Consider the following 16,965-nt stretch of genomic DNA (forward strand, 5'->3'; position numbering starts at 1 on the left):
GGTATTTCATTAGTTGTGCCAAAACCATAATTACACCAGCCTGGGACTGCTGAAATGGTAACACAGGCTTTGGTGTCAAAATAAAAATGTCCCCCAGCCCAAGTCTTAGACTCCTGGATTTCACAACAGATAGGGAAGTAAGAGAAGGAGAGTGAGGCTGCAACTATAGGCTACTTTTATGAGAGCCAGAAGTTGGGTTTACGTAGAGTAGCTGCAGGAAATGTTTGACAAAGACTTGTACAAGTCCGATGGTTATAATATTCCAGAACTTGAAATTCACATGTGTCCAGGAGTACCATGGGCAGGGTTAGGTCAGGACTGCGAATACACAGTCAGAGGCAAGCTAAGGCCTCTCAGCACACTTGTCTTCACACACACCACTGCCTTCACATACATCCAGTTCCTGATCTGCAGGAAGTGAGAATCATACTTCAAAGGGATATTTCTCACATCTTGCCCATAGGTAGTAGCCTAGCTCATTCCCTTCATACTGGGAGGATGCTTTTTGCCAGGGGTATGAGTGCTTAGTCCTATGGACCTGTAGCAGCCTGCCTGGCTCTGGAATTTTAGAGGATGCAGAGCAGTTTGGGGGGCACCCCTCTTTATAGAGGAAAGGGTCACTATTGCTCTCTGAAGCACCCAACACTCACCTTAAATGTAGTAGCAGGAAACTAGTTTTAAGTTGATGGCTTCACCGTTGGCCTGTGGGTAGTTGAAGTCTGTGTTGACATTTTGCTGATGGAGATGCTGTGCAGCTGGGGACTGGGAGAACACACTGAGCAAAGAAATACCCCAGTTTCTTGGTGAGACCCCTATCTACTGCTGTGCGTAGCAGGAGGGCAAGGCTGGGGCCATTCTAGAAACTTCTTGCCTCTAAGAACCATGGCTTTTCGTTGTCCTGGTCTCAGTTGCAAACCCATGTTCATTGTTATTTAATGAATTTCTCCTGAGCATAACATGCATTTCCCTTCCTTCCTTTTTCCTCTGTCTCACTACAGGTGGACTCCTGCCCCGTGCCAAACCCTTTTGCTCCGTTTCAAAGCAAGAGGAAAACCACCTCTCTCCAGCCTGATAGCTCATGCATGAAGAAAGGAAAATGGGATACTGACAATGGGTTGGTGTGACAATGTGCCTGAAGAGTGGATGCAGCAGTCCTCAAATTGGCTGAAATTAATGAAGGAGGGTGGCTTACCTATACTGTAGAGCCATTCCTGGATTGCTTAATGGTGATGAAGAAAGGTGATAAACCTGCTGCCTAAACTGTGTATCGCTCATCTTGTCCTGAGCCTTTGAAACACTGAAAGACTGGACGGGAAGGATGATTCTGTTTCTCATCCCCCTTCCAAGGCTGGTAGTATGTTCCCAAAATCCTTGCTGGCTGGGCAGAAAGGTCCAGGTACCCAATTTCATCCCCAGATAATTCTCATGTAGTCAGTCCATTTAGAGGATTCCTGGGCCATCGTCTAGTATAGATTTGCGTGGTGTCTCTGATTACCTTCTTTGCACAGACTCCAGAATGAGAGCAGAATTCACCCAACTGACACACAGGAGTGTGCATGATTACCCTACTGAAATCAGTGGCAAAACTCTGCATGTGGGAGCCATAGGTAAGTTTTAGAGAAATCACTGTTAGGTTACAAGTCACTAAATGAGTCCCACTGGTTTTGAATCAAGCACATACACTGCAAGAGAACTATGTGAGTTAACCTACACGGGGGTTGTTAAATTTGCCTGGTAGGCACACCTGAAAAAGAATCCCACGACAAAACATAAAAATTACAGGTATTCTGTCTGTCCCTTCAGAGTTCTACCACATAAACTGCTGAACCGGCACAGTTACAGGAGGGAGCAGAAAGACCTCACAGGGAGAGAAAGGGATGAAGACTTAGTGGTTTGCACAGGGAGTTTTCTAGGGCCGACTGGCAGCCGCTGGGAGAAGACTGTTCCATTGGGGAAGACTGCCTTTGGCAGTTCTCCATCCACCCTGTTCATCCTCCCCTCCCTCAGGGTGCCAAAAGCCAAATTTTGACACCTATGGAGAGGCAGGATCTTTGATTACAAGTGCAAAGAGACATCATGGCCAGTTGCAGCTTGTCTTTGACTTCACCCTTTGAGTCTGTTCAATTGACATTTACCATGTTCAGATATCTTTTACATTTCATTCCCTTCAAATCTACTACTGTCAGCTTCCAGTCAGGCATACACCACCAGCTGCAGCCTTCAATATGGTTAACTCTACTGCAGAAACAATTTTACTCTCGGGTAAAATCTTACTCAACTATCTTACAAAATCTTACTCAACCTGTCTGGAAGAAGAGTCATTTGCCAAGAGAGGTTAATTGACAATCAGAGGGCCTGACTTACATGGAAAGATGAGAAACCTAAATATGACTAGGTTGGGCAAGCACTAAGTAAGAGTGGGAGGATACATGAACCATCCAGAAGTACCAGAAACACCTGAACACTAAGGTTAGAAAGGAGTTGCTTAAAGTGGTATCACAGGTAAAAGCAGGAGCAGTACTAGGATCATCTTTTCAGAAAAGATACATTCACAGCTAAATATAAAACCAAGCTTTGATAATGAAACTTGCTATATAGAAGAACAGTTTTTCACAGTAAGCCATTAAGCCCTGTCTCCTGAGACCTTAAACCTAGACTCAGAAAGTACCTTATAAGGCAAGGACAAAGCTGCCACCGCCTCTTGTGTGGAAAAGATGGCCCAATATATCTTTTTCTTACATAATTTCTATGATTCTATGAGCTTTCATAGTTTGAAAATAAAATTCATTTCTGTTCATCTAATGCTGCCACTGCCTGTTGCCTTGTGAAAGTAGAAACCTCTCCCTGAAAAGTTTCAGCTGCCCTTTATTGCAGTCTTTCGTCACTGTCACATCATCATCTTCGGGCTATCTGCACCAGAAAAAAAAATATTTAGGAACTAAGATTAATAACATGTTTATTGGAAGGGGTGAAAATGCAATAGGATGCATGATTTTTAGCCTCCAGCTGTTAATGCAGCATCTTACATACACTGGCACTCCTTGCCTGTGGAAAACAGGAATGCTGTTTTTGCCGGTGCTGGAAATGCGGCATGTTCACAACAGTCTGCTCTGAGGAGACAGGTAATTGTTGGCCAGTTGCTGTTGATAAACAAAGAAACCCTGACTCGGAGTATAGCAGTGCTGTCTGAGAAGGACATCTTTTCCAGTTTATCTAACCTACCATGTTTTTTTTAGCACTCCTGAAATGCAGTGTGCCATTTTAAAAATGAATTAAGTTGAAATGAAGTAGAAATGTAAAAGAAACAGTGGGAATGGAAAGGGATTCTTGATTAAAACAGGGATGACTGAAGCTAAATATACTTGCTGTGGAAGAAAACTACTCTGTCTGTAGCAAGTGACTTACTTTCCCTTGGCACTTACTATGAACTACACTCTCAGAGAGAAATCGGAATTTCAACAGGACTCAGTAGGGTCAGAAAGGTGACACAAAGGAGAGCTGGACAAACAGCTGTGAACAAATTCCCTGGATATTTTCTCCTGCCCCTCTTCCCTCCTGGACAACAAATCTTCATCCTACATATTTACTGATTCTTGCGTATTGTATGCTAAGTAGTTAGTTCAAATTTCACAGAGTGAAATTTGTTCCATTGGGAAATAATTGCTCAGTTAGGGGTGAGGAAGGGGAATGTTTTATTACACATCTTGGAAAAGGAGATGTGTCCAGATCATTAAGCCATTCTTTTCTCTCTGGATAAAATCGGGTCAGAGGGCACTGGAGACATGACAGCAATGGGAACAAAGATAGATGGACATATACACAGATAAGATGGATAGACAGATATGACACACGCTGATAACAGGGTTTTAATATATGGGGTAGAAGAGATTACAAAATCCACAATCTTCCTCTAGCCAGATGTGGAAACTGTTTTCTGGAATGTTACATTTGATGTTAAGAATTCTGTAAAAGCATTAAAGTGATCTGATGTGTATGATTTATAATAACTATAAAGAAGCTACCAGCCTGTAAATGGAAAAATGGAAAGGCTCTGAGGAGCAGAAAATCGTGGGACAACAGAAATAATTTGAAAAATAGTATCCTGAAGTAATATAGACACTTTCTCACAGGTATCTCCAGAGAAGAAACTTCTTACAGAAATACACAGCAATCTTGCATCTAGTCCCTGTAGCTGATTACATCATCTGCTATATTTAGAACACCTCCAGTGTAACCATGGAAACTGCTTTTGCTTAAACTCACTTTATTCCATGCAACATTAGTTGACACTATAGAAATACTTTCAGAGGCTCACAAAACAATTAATGTATCACTGTTATTATATACCTGCGCATATAGCAACGTGTTTTTTGTCTTTTCTTGAAGTATGCATTATGCATACCCAGAGATGTCAGATTTCTGACAAAGACTACAAAGACCCAGATGCACGGCAATGGAGTGAGCATACAAGACTACGGGAGAATTCAGAGTACATCATCTATACTTTGCTTTTAGCCCAGCTGCCTAAGGAAGGGGTTCATGCTGTCGCACTGCATGCACGTGTCTGTGTGTCTGTCTTCCCCACACAACTTTTGAACCCGGTTTCAACCAAATTTTGCAAAGACAAAAAGAAGGGATTTTTAATCTCCCTCAAAGTTTGCAAAGATAAACAGCTATGCAGAAAGAGGTCTTACCAGTGATCCCACTGAAAGACTAATAAGGGCAATCCTTATTAGACCTGGGAAAATCCACATAAAAGAGGCTGCGTGGTTTCTGCAAGTCATGGAAGTACTTATGATAATGATAATAATATTAGAAACCAAATAAAAACTATACCTATACATTGCATCACGGGAGTGCCAAAATACTTTCTTTTGTTTCTTTATAAAAATGCAGTTTTGAAGAAATCATTAAGAAATCCCAAACAAGTATCAGAACTTCAAGTACCAGAAAACCTAGAAAGGAATTCAGAAAAACACTTAAAAGCAGGAGTCCCAGACTCAGCCTTCCAGACTAGAGGCAAGGAGTGACAATCATTTCGATATGAAATTATTTTAAATTTCTGCAAGTGATTATATGAGATTAAAAGGTAAAGTTAGTACTAGGAAACAAAGTACTACAAGGTAAAATACAGATGCCCAGTTTTCACCTTGCAGGAATGTTACCATGAGGTCCCAGATGCATCTGTGCTCTTCAGCATATTTAGAACAGAGCTATAAATGGGAACGAGCTGACCACATTTGCAGACTACAGTTGATTGTGAATAATTGCAGAAGGAACTAGTGATATTATGTGGCTGAGTGATAAAATGGCAAATGCTATTCCATAGTAATAAATATGAAGCGGAGTATGTGTGTGGAAAATAACCCAAACTATACATGTACAGGGATGAGCGCTAACTTAGCAATTATTACTCAGAAAGAGATACTGGATTTGTAGGCACCTCAGCACAATGATGGGCAAAAAAGGCAAATCAGATATTCAGAGTTACTGGAAAAGTTATCAGAGAAAAACAGAAAAGACCTTATGTCACTTACAAATTCAGAGCGTGCACACATTTTTATGACTGTGTGTGATTTTAGTCACCTCAGAAGCAATGTGAGAGAACTGGCTAACACAAGGAGGAAGAAGAAAACAGAGAGCCAGGCTATGGCATCCTTTCAAGAAGAGAACAATAGATGAGAATTCCTCAGCCTGGAAGAGAGTCGGCTGAGGGGTGGTAAGATTAAAGCCTACAGAGACATGAATTGTATGGAGAAGATGAAGGGGGAGTGACCTCCTTCATGCTAGGGAGAGGATGAAACAGGAAGAAGGGAAATGGCCTTGACCCCAGCTTCCACTTCATGTGAGAGTCCTGCCAGTGGTGCGTCTTTTACATCTGTCCCAAGTCCTGTATCCTATCTCTGAGTAATGCTAGCCAAGAATGCACGGCTGCATAAAAAGACTGCAGGAAAGCAAAGGAGTCATTACAGAAGCAGGGAAGAGAGGTTTCTAGTAACTACATTATCTAAATGAGTGAAACACTCACCAAAACATTGCTTTTACTCCATTAGAGCTTCATGGGTAGTGTGCTGTCACTAGCAATATTCCAGTTCTGCAGTAGCATCATGGCAAGACCAGCTGGATACTTCAACTGAGTGGCACAGCCCTTGCTTTAAAAAGGCTACAGTTTTTCAGCATTTTCACCCTTTTTCTCAATAACAGCAGCCAAAATTTGCTTTTGGCTATGCCTGCAGTTACCAGGTTGTGGCATGGGAACCAGACCTGTAGAACAAAACAGGTAGTGCTGAAGATCTGACATCTTCAGTACGTGGTTTGGGGAAGTGAAGGTGCTTCAGCTTAGCTCTAGTCAAGTACCATGGCCTGAAGGCAGCAGACCTCCTGCTGTCCTCCCTTTGCTCCCAGGAGGGCAGCCAGCCCTCCTCCAGGGCTGTCCTGGCACCTCTCTTTGTGCAGCCAGGTTGTAAAACAGGTTGCTGAGATGATCTAAATTAAAAAGAAACAAACAGAAAAATCTACACAAAATATTGCTCTGCTGCAAATGATGGCAAACATCTTGCCAGCTGCTGGGTGGGTTTTGTCCACATGACTTCCATGGGGAAGCAGCCAAATGGATTTTCAGTGCAGTGGCTAAGCCAAGGAGGACAAAACAAAATGATAGCGACAGTCAGTTGCTCGAGCAGCAGGATGTCCCTAAACTGACCAGAAACAGACACCTAGAAGTCAGTCCTGCAGTGTTGAGTGTTGGGCTCCCTTATATAATATGGGTCAGGGAATGAGTCCTCTGCAAACCCTTGACGGTGGCAGATCACCAGTTACATTCTGCAAAAGCTTCTATATTGAACACACAAAATCTGTAAGTATTTCACATTGAAAGAAAATTATCACTCGTGTGTAGTGAATTGATTTTCAAAGAAAACAACTCTGTCAACTTTTATGTTTTTAGCAAACTTTTCCCAAGACACCAATCCCTGTTCAATCTTAGAAGCCTCAAAGATGCTGGCTTGAAAAGCATAACCTTCCAAAATATTTTGCAAACTTTTCATGATATGTCCACTTGTACCAGTGGAATTCTTTAACAGAAAAATCAGATTTTTACCAACATCCAGAAACTAATTAGGAGGGAAAAGTACATTTCAAACTGCAAATATTCCTTTTCATACTCCCAGAGCATTACAAATTGGACAACTTGATTTTCAACCCGCACCCCCTTCTGTAATGTTAAAAATGTGACTGGAAAATAATATATCACCAGACTAAAACCTTGTTTTACAAATACAAGTTTTAGCCTAAGGCAATAGTTTCGAACAGTCAAGTGGGAAATCCTGAAAATAGGGGCTGGAATGTCCTCTTGGAGTGGAGAGGCACCCTGATCTAATGCATTGTCTGTGTGTTGATGTTTTCTAGCATCTTTTGCCTTCTAATGAGGCAGACATGATTTCAGATCTACATTAATTTGCTAAGCAAAGTCATTAGACACCTCCAAGTCATTTACATCTCACTTTAATACTTCAGTGCAACGCAGACAGTTCCATAGCCCCATACAATATGAACCAGCTGAATGGATTCTAATTTATCAAGAAACTATAAATTGCAAAATATCAAGCCGAAACAGCAGTAACAAACCCAGTGATCACTGTCCCATACATTTTAGATTGTTATTTAAGGCCTCCTGGGAGATCAATGCTGTATAACCTATTTCTCAGGATTCCTGTCAGCTATATGAACTCTTTGCAACTGCTTTCACTAATATATTATGACTTGTTTATGATACTGAAGAATAAGTGATGGGATCAGCATGGTCACGGTGGAATGGGAAATGATGTGGAAATCATCTGGAAAAGGTATCATTTTTTTTCCTGTCTCTATATGCATATACTGAAGGACAGTGCTATTACTAGCCTGTCCGACAGGCATCACGTTTAGGTCCCTCAGACACTGTGTTTGAACCTAAGTGTTGCCTCTTTGTGAAAAATATAGTATCTGGGATACTAATTGACACCTAAAAATAGCTGCAGAATTCAGACTCAAGATTTAACTTTGAAATTAAATTTAGCAGTTACCAAGAAGATCTGTCAGCAAAACTTTAAATCTGTGGATTTCTTCACAGATTATGTGGCTGCCAGGCAAGCAATACCCCGCCTGACAGCAGTTGATTAACAGCTCATTTTAACCTCCACTGTGTCCCTGCCTGCTCCCACGGGTGCATATGGCTTCCAGGAACTGAGAGACTGAATCCCTCCAGCAGAGACTTCCTGCTCCAGCTGCTGCAGACGAGATGGATCCAACAGGTTCTTTTGGGGAAGTAACACACCAAGTTCCCACTGAGCAGAGAATTTGTATTTACACCTCCATCACTCCCATCTCCTCAACCAGCACTTCTTAGTGAATAAGCCAAGCCTCATCAGCAAAGCACTGGAAGGAGCGAATGCAAGACAAAATTGGTTGCCCTCCCTCCCTTCTGTGGGAGCAGCTTCTGATAAGGAGGCTTGGAAAGCAGTAGTGGCTAAAAATGTCAGGGAGGGCAATTCTGGGACCACTGCTGGCAAAATTTCATACCCCTTAATTCTGATCCTTCTTGAAGCCAAGCTCCCTTGTTCTGTGTCCCACTCCTATGTCACATGTGTTCATATCCTCATGTGCCACATGTAACGTTGCCGGCACCTCAGCAGCATGTCTTTCACTCTGACAGTAAGGGGAATCATGTCCCTTGGGAGACTGCTGTGTGCAAGTTATTTTCAACATTATATCACGAATTTCCTGAAAGGCTCATGCTAGCAGTACTATTACTCCCATTTTACAGAAAGCATAACTGCAGCTGAGAGCTTACCAGTTTTCTCAGAGATTTCTCATGTGAATTATATTTTTTAACGCAGGAATATACTTAAGTATATACTTAAGTCCATTTACTTTGCTCTCTAGGACTACACTATTAAAGACTTATTTTTAAGCCAACTTTAAATCTCATTGATTAAAGGCCATGCCTATACGGCTTTCTGAGTAAGGAAACTTCACCAAATTAGCGTCTGGTGTAAAACACGGATGACTGAAAAATAAAACGCTGTTCACTATAGGCACCCAACAGCGCAAAGAAATATATCAAGCACTTTCATATTTGGTGTCAGGCATGATCAGATTCACTTGGGTTTGCCCTTGAGCAGAGAAAGTACCAGCAGGCTGAAACTGTAACACATAAAATAGGAGAAATAAACATGACGGCCTCATCTGATAATGAGAATGCAATGTGTTTTCTGTTGCCTTCCTTTCCCACCCTGAAAAAAAAGTCTATTTGTTTTCCACAAAGCACTAAAGAATAGTAAAACCATTTGTCTAATAATGGAAAGTTTCATTTCCCATTGTTCGCAATGCCTTAGCATATCCTACATCATTCCTACAAGGCAGTGAGTTTTGTGATCAATATGGTCCTAACTGTGCTTCTGTGACAAGGTATTTTAAAAGATTATGCTCTACCGTAATTTCCTATGCATCTCATCTGCTCCCTTTTCCCTCCCTGCACAATGATTTGCAGGATGAAGCCAGAATGAGATATTTGTAAAGCCATCACCTTATTTTGTACACACGGATATACAGATCTCTCACAGCAAAATATTGTACAGTGCATCAAAATAAAAGCCATAATGAGAAAAGTTAAATTGTAGGATGTGTTGCAGTTGTTAAACAGAAACTATTAAAGCCTTTATCTTTTCTGTCACAAGACATGGTATGTATCTTCAGAGTATTGTAATAATATTAATTTAATTTAATAATATTTAATAATATTAAATAACTATTGAATTATACTAGTTAGCTTAAAGTTCTGATTCTTAATGTAGTTATCTGTGTCACACTTTCATAATGCTTCATTAAAGAATAGTGTTGCTTTGACTTACTGGAGAGAGACTAGGTTTTTGAACCTTTGCCCAACATTATGATTATATCTTGCTCACAGCACTTCGCCATAGACATATGCGCGCCCAGATGTGCATACACACATTGCCTAACTCAAGCTGTCAACAGAAGTGCCCTGCCTACCAATAAAACATGACCTTTTGAGGGTGAAATCTTGCAACTATTTAATGGCATGCAGTCATGCACATTAATTTTAAGAAGTCAGAGGCTTGGCTACAGGGGGAGCAGCAAGTAGCAAACTGGTCACAAACTGAGATTTGGCAAGGCCATTGGAATTAAGTCAGATGCTTAAAGACAAAGCTGTCTGCAGTGCACAAAGGTGGGGAGACCCTCCCCAGAGCATTTCCAGCAGTACAATCTCTCCTGCCATTTGGACTTCGTACTAACTCAGCCTGGACCTACCAAATGTGCATCACTGTTTTCTGCAGCATGGAGATATTTCTTCTATGCACTTACACAGCACAGGCTAGTAGTGCTTAGTGTACCTGAGCCAGCTGTGGCTGGGCTGGCTCGAGCACAAGAAACAGCCTAGATGAACTATATGTTGTTCCTCTCCTGCCTTGCGAAGAAGCATGTGATATTGATATAGGCTTCCCACCTAAGCAATGATTTATTTTCTCCTTGCTTAGCGTATCAGTTCAGATAGGATCAAAGTACTAGCTGACATGGCTGAAAACTAATCAGCTTATAATTTGCACAGGGTACCATGCTAGTATTGTACATCATTAATAAATATGACAAAAATCAGACAACTCTGCTTGCTGATCATTCATATTACATAGGAAATTGACTGAGAATATCATTAAAAAAAAAGTCTGTGTTCACTCAGAATTGGGAAGACTTTTTCCCATTTTTCTTTTCAGGAGCTGTCACAGTCTTTAAAAATATAGCTGAACAGTTGCTTTGATTTTGTAAAATGTCAGCTATCCCTAAGTGGCTTTTTTCTAGATTATGAAAAGTATTGACAGGCTTTCTCATTTGCAACTCTAGGAAAGTTCCGCAGATCATTTTTTTGGGTATGATTTTAAGTCAATAAATATCAGGCTATATGCAGAGGAAATGGGATGAAAAGTGAAGCAACTGAAGAGTCATCAAGTGAATTGCTTCTTTTCAAAGACCTACTAAATTAGAACAAAATTTTTGAGACACTAGAAATCACTCAAATAGTCTTTGAAATAGATCCACATCCCTTCTACAGCAAAAATATTTTGCAAAATGCAGTCTGAAGAGTTCGTCTTTCTCCTCCAACTGTAGGTACAAGTGGCTTTGAAATATTTTAGCAGGGGGCAAAAGGCTCTCCTAGCAATCCTGTGAGTTTTCTGGTGAAAACAGTCAGTAAATGAAAATCAACAGAAAATTTAGGATGTTGTCAAAGTGCAACCCAAGGGGGTAACCAGGATGCTGGGTTTCTGTGACCACTGCGTGATGCCACCCACCTTCTACCATTGTTCTGTGGTCCCACTGAGGTGGTTGCCCACAGGCTGTTCTTGGGGGGAATCTCTCCTGCCTTTCATTAAGCCTTTTGTCTCTCTGGTGCTAGCTGCGTTGCCAAGTCCTGTACCAGACTATCCGCTTCCTCTTCAAAATTGTTTTCCCTTCGGCTGCCGGCCAGCCCTGTGTCGCTTTCTGTGGTACCTGGAGCTTTGTAGTGCATCTCTCCTGGCCGACTTGGTGTGATCAAAGGCAGCCACCGTCTGACACATTTGGCAGTTTCTCCACAGATGCAGGGATGCATTTCATAGTCAAAGTGAAATTTGGGGCTTTCGATGACTGTGTCTGGGTAGTCTTTCTCATTAAATTAGCAAATATCAGCAAGGGGAAAATATCTCTGAGAAACTGTAGGGTTTTCAAAGGCTAATATCACACATAATAAAATTTTTCTAAATGTTTTGGTTTAGGAAGATCAATTAACAAAAAGAACAGACTAAAATAATCTCTGAGTGTGAGCATCATGGAAAGGACTGAATGCTTAATAATTTCAGGCCATGACCAATAATAATTGAAAATAATGCTTGTCTCAAGTATAATAATACTAAAGGATAGCAACACCATTTTAGCTGGAAAAAGTGGAAGAAAAAAAGACTTTGGTCTGCTTTGATATTTAGGATGCAGTCTTTGACTTTGTTAAGATAAAGTTGAAGAAGGAATGAATTATTCATATAAGTGTTGCCGTAGTAACAAGCCAGCAAATAAAATAATGAAAGCAGCTCCTTGTTTTTAAGGGGGAAACTACAAATTTCAGCCTATTGCCTCCGAAAGTTCAACACTTTGTACACTCTGAGGCAACTCTAACTTATGCCTACACCTGCAGCATATCAGATCTGCACAATCCTGATTCCCTTTATGCGATCATTTTTAGCATTCAGAGGAGTGCAGGGGCAATTGCCTCAGTAAGCCCCATGCCAAATGAGATGGGTATTTCAGCATCACCAAGAACCTAGTCCTGCAATGACTGAAGATGTTTTTTTTCCTTTTCTTTTCTTTTTCTAAAAATCTAGGTAGCTCCATTCAACATGCTTTATTAAAAGAAAACTAAGGCCAAAAAGCAAAGCACACCAAATCAGGAAATTTCAGTGCAAAAATAACAAGATTTTCAAATAACACATTCTTTTTGAAATGGACACAGATACATAGCTTGGCATTTCCAAAACAATTAAATCAATTAGGGTGAAACCAACAAAAGGAACAGAGTAGGGGTTTTATACTGCCTAGTGAAAATCAGAGCCCTGTGCTTGAAATGTGAACTCCCATTTGGTGCCTGAGGAAAATTCAGCACCTAAAACTATCATAGCTGGCACAGTGAGACTGGGTTGCCTGAAAAAAGACAGTGGGCGTGAAAGGAGCACCTCAAGCCTGCTAGCATGGGAGACAGCAAGATGTCGAAAGGGTGATCCCTGGGACAGGGGTCTCTGCCCCCGATGCCCAGCCAGAGAGCCCTATGGGGTGAGGCAGCGGGCAACACCTGACCTCTGCTGTGGGGTGCTCACCCCGGCTATGGGAGACACACATCACTAGGAGCTCAATCATTAACGCCACAGAGCAACTGTGGTGCTCAGGACACTCACCTGGCAATGAGGACCCCAGTATTTCAGAGAGGACAGGCCTAAATTAGAGCATTGGTAGGCTGCCTGGTGGTCCCGGATGTTCCTGCTGGCTTTCAGAGCCCTTCCTGATCTTTGTGGGGATATGAGCATACACACAACTGCTCCTCACAGCTGCAGGTGCCTACACTCTCACAAAAACATTTACTACTCTTATGTTTAGTGTTTAAAATGGGGTGATTGTTCAGCTGGAGAACAGCAGTACAGCTGGTGACCAGGGCACCACAGGGAGTGCTTGCTGGTCAATGTGGACAACCCATGGTGTGAGACTTTTTTTCCTGCAAGTTGTTGTAGTTTTAATTGTATGTGCTTTGGCTTATTTTGCAAGTCTGTTTCTATTCTTTTTTTTTTTCTCACGTCATTAAAAATCAGCTCAGGAACAGTATTTGGCTCTGTAAATAAACCTGAGGCTAGGCTAGGAGCAATACCAGTTTATACTGCCAGAGAATCTGGCATATATTCTTTCATATTCTCTCCCCCTTCCCCCCTCCTGTTTTTTTTCTGAAAATATTTCTTTATTTTAAGCAACTGTACAAAATATCAGAGAAGACAGAGTGCAATGTTGTATCTTCGTAGCACATTACTTAATGTCCCAGATGTAATCAATTGAAACAATCTCTAGCAGCAGAGAGTTTAAATAAGGGTCGGATTGATGTCAGGAAAAACTTAAATTCTTCTGCTTCGTAAAAAGTTTTTAAAATATATATATATATTGTTAGCCAGAAAATTTAACATGGATAGGTGCTTTCAAACACAGCATCAGTATATCCTCTGTCTGGTGTTTTTCCCTTCATTATCATCTAAGCTTGGCTTTACAGACTACCTTACATCAGATCATTTCAAAGCAACATCTGTTGGTTTCAAGGTTAAGCTTGCTGTTACAATAAAGTACAGCTAAAATGTTAGCTCTCTATAGAAATACCTTGGCGAAGATCCACTTTATGCACAAATTATCGACTTGGAATACTGCATGGAAACTAGAAGAAAAGATAAGCTAAATTACAAGGATATTTGTTTAGAGCAATCACTTTTATTTACAATAGCTTCAGTCTGAGAACCCTGAGAGACCGTGGCTTTACATTATTTTCGAGTCTATGTTCCTGTGACAGAGGGCTTATCCTAGCATTCACACTTCCCCAGTCGAAGGGCCCATAAATCACTCCACCGGAGTGACTACATCTTGTCAGCCAATGCAAAGGATAGGCACAGCTGGATGAAGTGGGGTCATGGTCGTGGCTTGTAGGGGATCCCCATAAGTGTTGCATGGCTGGAAACCACCAGTGAGTCTGAGCAACTCCAACTGGAACCCCGAAAATGGTGCTGATGGATTATCATGGACCCATTCCAGGGACAAAGCCTCAGCTGGGGCTGGATTGACTCAACAGACATGTAAACGAAAGTATTTGGTTGCATTTGTGGTGGTTATTTTCATTCTGCTGAATTTAATACACTGTATTAGACAGATTCCTGGCAATTTTGATTTTACCAATTTACCTTGCTTGTTATACACAAAACTGCCTTTTATTCTACCTAAACTATTTATTAGATTAACTTGTGAGGGTAGTGATGCTTGTGAAGTGGGCGACTACCTAGGCATTGGCACTGCTACATTTGTTTTTTGTGAGGATAGCCTGAAACCCCAATCTCTGAGTGGGGCAGAATAATGCTTGTACCAGACAGCTCCACCAGGATCATGGCTTTTGAAAATTCTCCTTAGCAAATAGAAGTTTCATTAGAGGTTAGAAATATAAATTGGTGAAGTGACAGATTCTATGATATGATGGAAGCTCAATTATAAGTGGATAACATAATATAACAAGTGCAGATGAAATCCTATTAAGGTCTGAAAATCCAATATCTTATCTTCCTGACTTTTAATTGATCTTTACACATATTGTCATTGCAGTCAAATATTTGAAATGATTCCTGTACACATAAACAAATGTAAGCACATTAACTCTGTTAATAATTTTAACAAGTAATTTGTATTTCCCATTAGACTGTCTTACAATTTGCTTTACTATAATTAAAGATATCATCAGTGATAAGCTTTAATGTGTTATTTAAAGTCTGCCTGTTTATAAGATTTGCTTTTATCATTAACTGTAGGTTGATAAGATCCACACATACCCTCATTAAGAAATTAGATTTTTATGTCTAAAGCAAATAGGATGTTCAGGTAGGGAAGGACTGCTGATTTTTTTTTCATAAATCCTAAACATAGTTCTTTGTTGCTAAGGTTGACCTGTGGTAACCCAAGCAAGTTCATTACACCATGGCTTTCAGTCTGCTTTACCAGAAAAGCAACAGTTTTGCCAAACAGCGTATCCTTCACTTGCCATAAAATTGCATGTCTCCATGGTGTCTAGAGTACTAATGGGCAAAAGAAGTTCTTCACGTGAAGATACGTATGGAAACTTGCAATGGAGCAAAGTCACGGGTCGCTTTGCTTTTGAGCGGGATGAAAAGCCCTAAAGAATGGACGTCCTTTTGCCTGGGTTTCTCAAAGCCCAGACAGTGGAGGCTTTCAAAGACCCAGCTAGAGAAACAAATGGGAAACATGAAATATGGAGCACTGGTTAAACCCTTCGCAAATACTTTGCTGCTTATGCCCTTCCAAATCAGATACAAAACACCCCTCCTTTATTCTTGACTAGTACAATGGGAATCAACAGACTACACACCTCTGCCCCTGCTCTGGCTTGTGCAGTCATTATGTCCCTCTTATCAGCAGTGCTCTGAACTGACTTTTGAGATTATTTCTTTTACATTACTTGCCAAGAAGAGAAAGAGAATTATTATATGTATTTCCAGCTTGGGGTTTGAACTATTTGCTTGTAGTACAAATTTGACTTTTGGGAGGCTTTCTTTAGATATACCCAACACCGCTGCTCTGTAAAGAAAAACAACTTTTGACACCAGCTATGACTAATCCATTGCTTTAGTTCAGTGGGTAAAACATACCTTCAATTCATAATCAAACTGCTGAAATTACCCTGCAAGGCTGGAAAATTGACAAGTGGTTTAGCCTTTTTTTGTTTTGTTTCTAAGGTTATAAGACTTTTAAGACAGAGGTAAATAATGTCCTAGTGAATAAATTGGCAGAGTAGGTGGGGGTGAAAGTAATTTTCCTTAGTTTATTTTTCACTTGTGGTTTGTTTGGAGGGGATTTTTTTATCCTCAATTTTATTTTAAGGGATGAAACACTTATTCCCCAGCCTCAGCACCTGCTGCTTTACTGTTCTTATTTTTGAGTAGAGAGGAGATGATTTGGACCTTAATTAAAATTGGAATCGCTTCTTACCCTGGAATGATATTAAACATTTTCCTAGCAAGAAGTAGCATGTAGTAAAAAACTTTCTCTGGTTATTTTGGTGATACTTTCAAGATTCCTCCAGGAGATGAAAAAGACTACAAAGACATCACTGGCAAGTAATAGATTGATGCTCTTCCATTCCAAATGGCATTCAGAACAGCAAAATCACTTGTATCCTCCTTCTCCAAGAGCTCAGCTAGCCTTCCTCTCTAACTTACATTTTCCAAGTTGTGAAGAGCAGAACACATTAAAGTGTAACATTAACTGAGAACTGTTTAACTATTTATGCTGCTATAATTTTGTATTGATTTTATGTAAACTTTTAACCAAACACAGATTGCACTGCTTAAAGAAGACTTTGGGGAGTTCCTAATAAATTGCCTTTCCGATCTTTAATGGAGCATTAGTAATTATCGGATACAATGTGATTTAAAGCCATTTAGAAGCCACAGAACAGTAGCTTGATACAGTACATTTCTGTCTCACTAACCACTTGTGTTACATGCCGTTTATATCTGACAAAAATACTAGAAAAAATACTGACGATAATTTATCCTGATTGTAAAATTAGATGTGATCATCATGATATGCTATATAGTATTTTCATCATTAACAACTAGTGTAGTGATTTAAGCATTT

Source organism: Leptosomus discolor, chromosome 1, assembly GCF_034619465.1.
Source record: "Leptosomus discolor isolate bLepDis1 chromosome 1, bLepDis1.hap2, whole genome shotgun sequence".
In the NCBI taxonomy this organism is placed as follows: Eukaryota; Metazoa; Chordata; class Aves; order Leptosomiformes; family Leptosomidae; genus Leptosomus; species Leptosomus discolor.